At 40.7% G+C, this 11,224-nt stretch overlaps 2 non-coding genes across 2 annotated transcripts; one reads left to right on the top strand and one right to left on the bottom strand.

Moving 5' to 3' along the window:
• The first annotated feature begins 3,194 nt into the window (after nucleotides 1–3,194).
• LOC130958720 (small nucleolar RNA R71) lies at nucleotides 3,195–3,302 on the top strand. Its single transcript, XR_009077827.1, has one exon. It is a non-coding gene; the product is annotated as a small nucleolar RNA R71 (small nucleolar RNA).
• Nucleotides 3,303–8,678: 5,376 nt separating this feature from the next.
• LOC130959777 (small nucleolar RNA R71) lies at nucleotides 8,679–8,786 on the bottom strand. The gene has a single exon (XR_009078844.1). It is a non-coding gene; the product is annotated as a small nucleolar RNA R71 (small nucleolar RNA).
• Nucleotides 8,787–11,224: the final 2,438 nt, after the last annotated feature.

The raw sequence follows: 11,224 nt of genomic DNA, 5'->3' as shown, positions 1-11,224 counted from the left end.
TAGTAACTTCAGACCGGTTGCTAGTAGGAATGATTGAGCGTTGGATAAACTCCAACCATCCCCTAGCCACGGGCTTGAGGTCATGCCTTCTTAGTTGAACCGGCTTCCTTCTTAAATATCTCTTCCATTGAGCACCCTCTTCACAAATGTCTATGAGGACTTGGTCCAACCTTTGATCAAAGTTGACCCTTCTAGTGTAAGGGTGTTCATCTTCTTGCATCATGGGCAAGTTGAATGCCAACCTTACATTTTCCGGACTAAAATCTAAGCATTTTCCCCGAACCATTGTAAGCCAATTCTTTGGGTTCGGGTTCACACTTTGATCATGGCTCTTGGTGATCCATGCATTGGCATAGAACTCTTGAACCATTAAGATTCTGACTTGTTGAATGGGGTTGGTAAGAACTTCCTAACCTCTTCTTCGGATCTCATGTCAGATCTCCGGATATTCACTCTTTTTAAGTTTGAAAGGGACCTCGGGGATCACCTTCTTCATGGCCACAACTTCATAGAAGTGGTCTTGATGCACCCTTGAGATGAATCTCTCCATCTCCCATAACTCGGAGGTGGAAGCTTTTGCCTTCCCTTTCCTCTTTCTAGAGGTTTCTCCGGCCTTGGATGCCATAAATGGTTATGGAAAAACAAAAAGCAATGCTTTTACCACACCAAACTTAGAAGGTTTGCTCGTCCTCGAGCAAAAGAAGAAAGAAGAGAGTAGAAGAAGAAGAAATAGAAGAGATAGAGATGGCTTTGTGGTTCGGCCAAAGGGGGAGAAGTAGTGTTTAGGTTGTGTGAAAATGAAGGAGTGAAGATGGGTTTATATAGGGGTGGAGAGAGGGGTAGGATTCGGTTATGAATGGGTGGGTTTGGGAGGGAAAGTGGTTTGAATTTGAATGGTGAGGTAGGTGAGGTTTTATGAAGGATGGATATGAGTGGTGAAGAGAATAGTGGGATTTGATAGGTGAGGGGTTTTTGGGGAAGAGTGGTTGAGGTGATTGGTGAATGGGTGAAGAAGAAGAGAGAGGGTGGTGGGGTAGGTGGGGATCCTGTGGGGTCCACAGATCCTGAGGTGTCAAGGAAAATTCATCCCTGCACCAAGTGGTGAGCAAAAATGCTCTTTATGCCAATTCTGGCGTTAAACGCCGAGCTGGTGCCCATTTCTTGCGTTTAACGCCAGTTTCTTGCCCTTTCCTGGCGTTTAACGCCAGTCTGGTGCCCCTTTCTGGCGTTAAACGCTCAGAATGGTGCCAGACTGGGCGTTAAACGCCCATTTGCTGCCCTTACTAGCATTTAAACGCCAGCAAGATCTTCCTCCAGGGTGTGCTGTTTTTCTTTCTATTTTTGCTTTTTCAACTGATTCTGTGACTTCTCATGATCATCAACCTACAGAAAACATAAAATAACAAAGGAAAATAGATAAATATAACATTGGGTTGCCTCCCAACAAGCGCTTCTTTAATGTCAATAGCTTGACAAAGGGCTCTCATGGAGCCTTACAGATACTCAGAGCAATGTTGGAACCTCCCAACACCAAACTTAGAGTTTAAATGTGGGGGTTCAACACCAAACTTAGAAGTTGGTTGTGGCCTCCCAACACCAAACTTAGAGTTTGACTGTGGGGGCTCTGTTTGACTCTGTTTTGAGAGAAGCTCTTCATGCTTCCTCTCCATGGTAACAGAGGGATATCCTTGAGCCTTAAACACAAAGGATTCTTCATTCACTTGAATGATCAATTCTCCTCTGTCAACATCAATCACAGCCTTTGCTGTGGCTAGGAAGGGTCTGCCAAGGATGATGGATTCATCCATGCACTTCCCAGTCTCTAATAAGACTATGAAATCAGCAGGGATGTAATGGTCTTCAACCTTCACCAAAACATCCTCTACAAGTCCATAAGCTTGTTTTCTTGAATTGTCTGCCATCTCTAGTGAGATTCTTGCAGCTTGTACCTCAAAGATCCCTAGCTTCTCCATTACAGAGAGAGGCATGAGGTTTATGCTTGACCCTAAGTCACACAGAGCCTTCTTAAAGGTCATGGTGCCTATGGTACAATGTATTGAGAACTTCCCAGGGTCCTGTCTCTTTTGAGGTAATTTCTGCCTAGACAAGTCATCCAGTTCTTTGGTGAGTAAAGGGGGTTCATCCTCCCAAGTCTCATTACCAAATAACTTGTCATTTAGCTTCATGATTGCTCCAAGGTACTTGGCAACTTGCTCTTTAGTGACATCTTCATCCTCTTCAGAGGAAGAATACTCATCAGAGCTCATGAATGGCAGAAGTAAATCCAATGGAATCTCTATGGTCTCATTATGAGCCTCAGATTCCCATGGTTCCTTATTAGGGAACTCATTGGAGGCCAGTGGACGTCCATTGAGGTCTTCCTTAGTGGCGTTCACTGCCTCTTCCTCCTCTCCTAGTTCGGCCCTGTGGATCATGTTAATGGTCTTGCATTCTCCTTTAGGATTCTCTTCTGTATTACTTGGAAGAGTACTAGGAGGAAGTTCAGTAACTTTCTTACTCAGCTGACCCACTTGTGCCTCCAAGTTTCTAATGGAGGACCTTGTTTCAGTCATGAAACTTTGAGTGGTTTTGATTAGATCAGAGACCATGGTTGCTAAGTCAGAGTGGCTCTGCTTAGAACACTCTGTCTGTTGCTGAGAAGATGATGGAAAAGGCTTGCCATTGCTAAACCTGTTTCTTCCACCATTATTGTTGTTGAAACCTTGTTGAGGTCTCTGTTGATCCTTCCATGAGAGATTTGGATGATTTCTCTATGAAGGATTATAGGTGTTTCCATAGGATTCTCCCATGTAATTCACCTCTTCCATTGAAGGGTTCTCAGGATCATAAGCTTCTTCTTCAGATGAAGCGTCCTTAGTACTGCCTGGTGTAGCTTGCATCCCAGATAGACTTTGAGAAATCATATTGACTTGCTGAGTCAATATTTTGTTCTGAGCCAATATGGCATTCAGAGTATCAATCTCAAGAACTCCTTTCTTCTGATTCGTCCCATTGTTCACAGGATTTCTTTCGGAAGTGTACATGAATTGATTATTTGCAACCATTTCAATGAGTTCTTGAGCTTCTGTAGGCGTCTTCTTCAGATGAAATGATCCTCCAGCAGAACTGTCCAATGACATCTTGGACAGTTTAGACAGACCATCATAGAAGATACCTATGATGCTCCATTCAGAAAGCATGTCAGAAGGACACTTTCTGATCAATTGTTTGTATCTTTCCCAAGCTTCATAGAGGGATTCACCTTCCTTCTGTCTGAAGGTTTGGACTTCCACTCTAAGCTTACTCAATTTTTGAGGTGGAAAGAACTTTGCCAAGAAGGCATTGACTAGCTTTTCCCAAGAGTTCAGGCTTTCTTTAGGTTGTGAGTCTAACCATATCCTAGCTCTGTCTCTTATAGCAAAAGGGAATAGCATAAGTCTGTAGACCTCAGGGTCAACCCCATTGGTCTTGACAGTGTCACAAATTTGCAAGAATTCAGCTAAAAACTGATGAGGATCTTCCAATGGAAGTCCATGGAACTTGCAATTCTGTTGCAATAGAGAAACTAATTGAGGCTTGAGCTCAAAGTTGTTTGCTCCAATGGCAGGGATAGAGATGCTCTCCCATAGAAGTCGGGAGTAGGTGCAGTAAAGTCACCCATCACCTTCCTTGCATTGTTGGCATTGTTGTTATTTTCGGCTGCCATGTCTTCTTCTTTGAAGATTTCTGTTAGATCCTCTATAGAAAATTGTGCTTTAGCTTCTCTTAGCTTTCGCTTCAAGGTCCTTTCAGGTTCAGGGTCAGCCTCAACAAGAATGCTTTTGTCTTTGCTCCTGCTCATATGAAAGAGAAGAAAACAAGAAAATATGGAATCCTCTATGTCACACTATAGAGATTCCTTGAGGTGTCAGAGGAAAAGAAAAATAGAAGGAGGAGATAGAAAATTCGAACTTATCAAAGAAAGATAGAGTTCGAATTATGCATTGAGGAGTATTGTTAGTCCATAAATAGAAGGATGTGAGAAGAGGGGAAGAAATTTTCGAAAATAAATAAAAGATTTTAAAAGCATGTTGAAAAAAAAACTAATTGATTTTCGAAAACTAAGAGTGGAAAAGAAATCAAGTGATTTTTGAAAAAGATTTTGAAATTAGAAATTAAAAAGATATGATTGAGAAGATATGATTTGAAAAACAAATTAAAAAAAAGATTTGATTTTAAAAACTAATGACTTGGCTAACAAGAAAGATATGATTCAGACATTAAACCTTTCTCAACAGAAAAGGCAACATATTCTGAGATGTTGAATCAAATCATTAATTGATAGCAAGTATTTTTGAAAATGGAAAGAAATTGATTTTGAAAACATATGATTGAAAAGATATGATTTGAAAAAGATTTGATTTTGAAAAATTTTGGAAACTTGAAAAAAAAAATTGCATTAAAAACAAAATCTTCCCTCTTGTGCCATCCTGGCGTTAAACGCCAGAATGGATACCCTTTTGGGCGTTAAACGCCCAACCAGGCACCCTGGCTGGCATTTAAACGCCAGTTTTCCTTCCTCACTGGGCGTTTTGAACGCCCAGCTTTTTATGTGTAATTCCTCTGCTGTATGTTCTGAATCTTCAATTCTCTGTATTATTGACTTGAAAAGACACAAATTAAAAATTTTTGGATTTTTAATAAAGAGGAATAATCACAATCAAATAACAATGCATGCAGGACACCAAACTTAGCAGTTTGTATACTATTGACACTAACAAAATGAGAATGCATATGAGAAACAACAAAACACTCAAGTCAAGAGAATTTAAAGATCAGAGCAAGGAAATCATCAAGAACAACTTGAAGATTAATGAAGACACATGCATGAATTCGGAAAAATGCAAAAAGAAAGGAAACATGCAATTGACGCCAAACTTAAAATGAGACACTAGACTCAACAAGAAACATAAAATATTTTTGGTTTTTATGATTTTGTAATTTTTTTTGTGTTTTTTCGAAAATTAAGTGGAAAAGAAAATAAAGGTATCAAAATTCTTAATGAGAGTTTGATGAGCGGATAATTTATACGCTTTTTGGCATTGTTTTTAGTATGTTTTTAGTAGTTTTAGTTAGTTTTTAGTATACTTTTTATTAGTTTTTAGTTAAAATTCACTTTCTGGACTTTACTATGAGTTTGTGTGTTTTTCTATGATTTCAGGTATTTTCTGGCTGAAATTGAGGGACCTGAGCAAAAATCTGATTCAGAGACTGAAAAGGACTGCAGATGCTGTTGGATTCTGACCTCCCTGCACTCGAAGTAGATTTTCTGGATCTACAGAAGCCCAATTGGCGCGCTCTCAACGGCGTTGGAAAGTAGACATCCTGGGCTTTCCAGCAATATATGATAGTCCATACTTTGCCCAAGATTTGATGGCCCAAACCGGCGTTCAAAGTCACCTTCAGAATTCCCAGCGTTAAACGCCGGAACTGGCACCAAAGTGGGAGTTAAACGCCCAAACTGGCACAAAAGCTGGCGTTTAACTCCAAGAAGAGTCTCTACACGAAAATGCTTCATTGCTCAGCCCAAGCACACACCAAGTGGGACCGGAAGTGGATTTTTATGTCATTTACTCATTCTTAAACTACTAGTTCTCTATAAATAGGACCTTTTACTATTGTATTCTCATCTTTCAATCTTAGCATCTTTCAATCTTAGGATCTTTTGATCATGTTTTTATGATTGAACCCTCTTTGGGAGGCTGGCCTCACGGCCATGCCTAGACCTTGTTCTTATGTATTTTCAACGGTGGAGTTTCTACACACCATAGATTAAGGTGTGGAGCTCTGCTGTACCTCGAGTATTAATGCAATTACTATTGTTCTTCTATTCAATTCTGCTTGTTCTTGTTCCAAGATATCACTTGTTCTTCAACTTGATGAATGTGATGATCCGTGACACTCATCATCATTCTCACCTATGAACGTGTGACTGACAACCACCTCCGTTCTACCTTAGATTGAGTGAATATCTCTTGGATTCCTGATACACGATGCATGGTTGATCGCTTGACAACCGAGCGCTCGCCTGACAAACGAGCCAGCCATTCCGTGAGATCAGAGTCTTCGTGGTATAGGCAAGAACTGATGGCGGCATTCAAGAGAATCCGGAAGGTCTAACCTTGTCTGTGGTATTCTGAGTAGGATTCAATGATTGAATGACTGTGACGTGCTTCAAACTCCTGAGGGCGGGGCGTTAGTGACAGACGCAAAAGAATCACTGGATTCTATTCTGGCCTGATTGAGAACCGACAGATGGATAGCCGTGCCGTGACAGGGTGCGTTGAACATTTCCAATGAGAGGATGGGAGGTAGCCACTGACAACGGTGAAACCCTTGCATAAGCTTGCCATGGAAAGGAGTAAGAAGGATTGGATGAAGACAGTAGGAAAGCAGAGAGACGGAAGGGACAAAGCATCTCCATTCGCTTATCTGAAGTTCTCACCAATGAATTGCATAAGTATCTCTATCTTTATCTTTATGTTTTATTCATCATCTATACCCATTTGAGTCTGCCTGACTAAGATTTACAAGGTGACCATAGCTTGCTTCATACCAACAATCTCTGTGGGATCGACCCTTACTCGCGTAAGGTTTATTACTTGGACGACCCAGTACACTTGCTGGTTAGTTGTGCGGAGTTGTAGTGATCACAATTTCGTGCACCAAGTTTTTGGCGCCGTTGCCGGGGATTGTTTCGTGTATGGACAACTGACGGTTCATCTTGTTGCTTAGATTAGGTAATCTTTTTTCTTCAGAATTTCTTTAAAAATGAATTCTAGAGTTTCATGATGATCTGTTGGAATCTGGCTGGCTGAGAAGCCATGTCTAATCTTATTGGACCGAGGTTTCAACTTATCATCACAAAAGCTTGTTGATTTCTATCAATCTTGCTATTGGAGCAATGATCTGCTGAGGCTTGGCTGGCCATTGGCCATGTCTAGTGTTTTGGACCGAAGCTTTCTTTGAAAGCTTGGCTGGCTGTGAAGCCATGTCTAATTCCTGGACCGGAGTCTTAGACTAGCATTGCAATGATTCCTGGAATTCAAATTAAGAATTCTGAAACCTTTATTTTCTATTTTCATATAATTTTCGAAAAAGCACAAAAAAATTACAAAACCATAAAAACCAAAAAAGATTTTATGTTTCTTGTTGAGTCTAGTGTCTTATTTTAAGTTTGGTGTCTTGCATGCATTGTTTATTTGATCTTGGTTCTATTTTCAAGTCAATAGTACAGGGAACTGAAGATTCAGAACATGCAGCAGAGGAATTACACAGAAAAAGCTGGGCGTTCAAAACGCCCAGTGAAGAAGGACAGACTGGCGTTTAAACGCCAGCCAGGGTGCCTGGTTGGGCGTTTAACGCCCAAAAGGGTAGTGCATTGGGCGTTAAACGCCAGAATGTGCACCATTCTGGGCGTTTAACGCCAGGATGGCACAAGAGGGAAGATTCTGTTTTTAATGCAGATTTTTTTTTTCAAGTTTTCAAAATTTTTCAAAATCAAATCATATCTTTTCAATCAAATCTTTTTCAAAATCAATTTCTTTCCTTTTTCAAAGATACTTGCTAACAATTAATGATTTGATTGAACAATTCAAGTATGTTGCCTTTTCTGTTGAGAAAGGTTTAATGTTTGAATCATATCTTTTCTTGTTAGGCAAGTCATTAATTTTTAAAATCAAATCTTCTTTAAAATTATTTTCAAATCATATCTTTTTAAAAAACCATAACTTTTCAATCAAATCTTTTTAATCACATCTTTTTCAAAATAATTTTCAATCATATCTTTTTAAATTCTAATTTCAAAATCTTTTTTAAAAATTACTTGATTTCTTTCCCACTCTTGGTTTTCGAAAATCAATTAAAGTTTTTCAAAATGTTTTCAAAATCTTTCACTTAATTTTCGAAAATTTCTTCCTCTCTTCTCATCCTTCTATTTATGGAGTACCACTCCTTCTCAATGCACAATTCGAACTCTATCTGATTAAGTTCGAATTCTTCTACCTCTTCCTTCTAATTTTCTTCTTCTCTGACACCTCAAGGAATCTCTATACTGTGACATAGAGGATTCCATATTTTCTTGTTCTCTTCTCTTTCATATGAGCAGGAACAAAGACAAAGGCATTCTTGTTGAAGCTGACCCTGAACCTGAAAGGACCTTGAAGCGAAAGCTAAGAGAAGCTAAGGCACAACTCTCTGTAGAGGACCTAACAGAAATCTTCAAAGAAGAAGACATGGCAGCCGAAAACAACAACAATGCAAACAATGCAAGGAAGGTGCTGGGTGACTTTACTGCACCTACTCCCGACTTCTATGGGAGAAGCATCTCTATCCCTGCCATTGGAGCAAACAACTTTGAGCTTAAGCCTCAATTAGTTTCTCTAATGCAACAGAATTGCAAGTTCCATGGACTTCCATTGGAAGATCCTCATCAGTTCTTAGCTGAATTCTTGCAAATCTGTGACACTGTCAAGACTAATGGGGTTGACCCTGAGGTCTACAGACTTATGCTATTCCCTTTTGCTGTAAGAGACAGAGCTAGAATATGGTTGGACTTACAACCTAAAGACAGCCTGAACTCTTGGGAAAAGCTAGTCAATGCCTTCTTGGCAAAGTTCTTTCCACCTCAAAAATTGAGTAAGCTTAGAGTGGAAGTCCAAACCTTCAGACAGAAGGAAGATGAATCCCTCTATGAAGCTTGGGAAAGATACAAACAATTAATCAGAAAATGTCCTTCTGACATGCTTTCTGAATGGAGCATCATAGGTATTTTCTATGATGGTCTCTCTGAACTATCCAAGATGTCTTTGGATAGCTCTGCTGGAGGATCTCTTCATCTGAAGAAGACGCCTACAGAAGCTCAAGAACTAATTGAAATGGTTGTAAATAACCAATTCATGTACACTTCTGAAAGGAATCCTGTGAACAATAGGACAAATCAGAAGAAAGGAGTTCTTGAGATTGATACTCTGAATGCCATATTGGCTCAGAACAAGATATTGACTCAGCAAATCAATTTGATTTCTCAAAGTCTGTCTGGAATGCAAAATGCACCTGGCAGTACTAAGGATGCTTCATCTGAAGAAGAAGCTTATGATCCTGAGAACCCTTCAATGGAAGAGGTGAATTACCTGGGAGAAACCTATGGAAACATCTATAATTCTTCATGGAGAAATCATCCAAATTTCTCATGGAAGGATCAACAGAGACCTCAACAAGGTTTCAACAACAATAATGGTGGAAGAAACAGGTTTAGCAATGGCAAGCCTTTTCCATCATCTTCTCAGCAACAGACAGAGAGTTCTAAGCAGAGCCACTCTGACTTAGCAACCATGGTCTCTGATCTAATCAACACCACTCAAAGTTTCATGACTGAAACAAGGTCCTCCATTAGGAATTTGGAGGCACAAGTGGGACAGCTGAGCAAGAAAGTTACTGAACTCCCTCCTAGTACTCTTCCAAGCAACACAGAAGAAAATCCAAAAGGAGAGTGCAAGGCCATCAACATGGCCGAATTTGGAGAGGAAGGAGAGGCAGTGAATGCCACTGAGGAAGACATCAATGGACGTCCACTGGCCTCCACTGAGTTCCCCAATGAGGAACCATGGGAATCTGAGGCTCAAAATGAGACCATAGAGATTCCATTGGACTTACTTCTGCCTTTCATGAGCTCTGATGAGTATTCCTCCTCTGAAGAGGATGAGTATGTCACTGAAGAGCAAGTTGCTAAATACCTTGGAGCAATCATGAAGCTAAATGACAAGTTATTTGGAAATGAGACTTGGGAGGATGAACCCCCTTTGCTCACCAAAGAACTGGATGACTTGTCTAGGCAGAAATTACCTCAAAAGAGACAAGATCCTGGGAAGTTTTCAATACCTTGTACCATAGGCACCATGACCTTCAAGAAGGCTCTGTGTGACTTAGGGTCAAGTGTAAACCTCATGCCTCTCTCTGTAATGGAGAAGCTAGGGATCTTTGAGGTACAAGCTGCAAGAATCTCACTAGAGATGGCAGACAATTCAAAGAAACAAGCCTATGGACTTGTAGAGAATGTTCTGGTAAAAGTTGAGGACCATTACATCCCTACTTATTTCATAGTCCTAGAGACTGGGAAGTGCATGGATGAATCCATTATCCTTGGCAGGCCCTTCCTAGCCATAGCAAAGGCTGTGATTGATGTTGACAGAGGAGAATTGATCATTCAAGTGAATGAAGAATCCTTTGTGTTTAAGGCTCAAGGACATCCCTCTGTCACCATGGAGAGGAAGCATGAAGAGCTTCTCTCAAGACAGAGTCAAACAGAGCCCCCACAGTCAAACTCTAAGTTTGGTGTTGGGAGGCCACAACCAAACTCTAAGTTTGGTGTTGAACCCCCACATTCAAACTCTAAATTTGGTGTTGGGAGGTTCCAACATTGCTCTGAGCATTTGTGAGGCTCCATGAGAGCCCTCTGTCAAGCTACTGACATTAAAGAAGCGCTTGTTGGGAGGCAACCCAATGTTATATTTTATCTATTTTCCTTTGTTATTTTATATTTTCTGTAGGTTGATGATCATGAGAAGTCACAAAATCAATTGAAAAAGCAAAAACAGAATGAAAAACTGGAAGAAAAACAGCACACCCTGGAGGAAGGCCTTGCTGGCGTTTAAACGCCAGTAAGAGTAGCAGTTGGGCGTTTAACGCCCAATCTGGCACCATTCTGGGCGTTTAACGCCAGAAAGGGGCACCAGACTGGCATTAAACGCCAGGAAAGGGCAAGAACCTGGCGTTGAACGCCAGAAATGGGCACCAGCCCGGCGTTTAATGCCAGAATTGGCTCAGAACGCAAATTTTCTTGCCACTTGGTGCAGGGATGACTTTTCCTTGACACCTCAGAATCTGTGGACCCCACAGGATCCCCACCAACCCCACCACCCTCTTACTTCTTCCCCCTTTGGCCGAACCACATAGCCTCCTCCATCTCCTCCATTTTTTTCTTCTTCTACTCTTTTCTTTCTTCTTTTGCTCGAGGACGAGCAAACCTTTTAAGTTTGGTGTGGTAAAAGCGTTGCTTTTCGTTTTTCCATAACCATTTATGGCATCCAAGGCCGGAGAAACCTCTAGAAAGAGGAAAGGGAAGGCAAAAGCTTCCACCTCCGAGTCATGAGAGATGGAGAGATTCATCTCAAGGGTGCATCAAGAC

Source organism: Arachis stenosperma, chromosome 10 (genome assembly GCF_014773155.1).
Source record: "Arachis stenosperma cultivar V10309 chromosome 10, arast.V10309.gnm1.PFL2, whole genome shotgun sequence".
Lineage (NCBI taxonomy): Eukaryota > Viridiplantae > Streptophyta > Magnoliopsida > Fabales > Fabaceae > Arachis > Arachis stenosperma.
The sequence above is the reverse complement of the archived record's forward strand: the minus strand, read 5'-3'. Positions and strand labels throughout refer to the sequence as shown.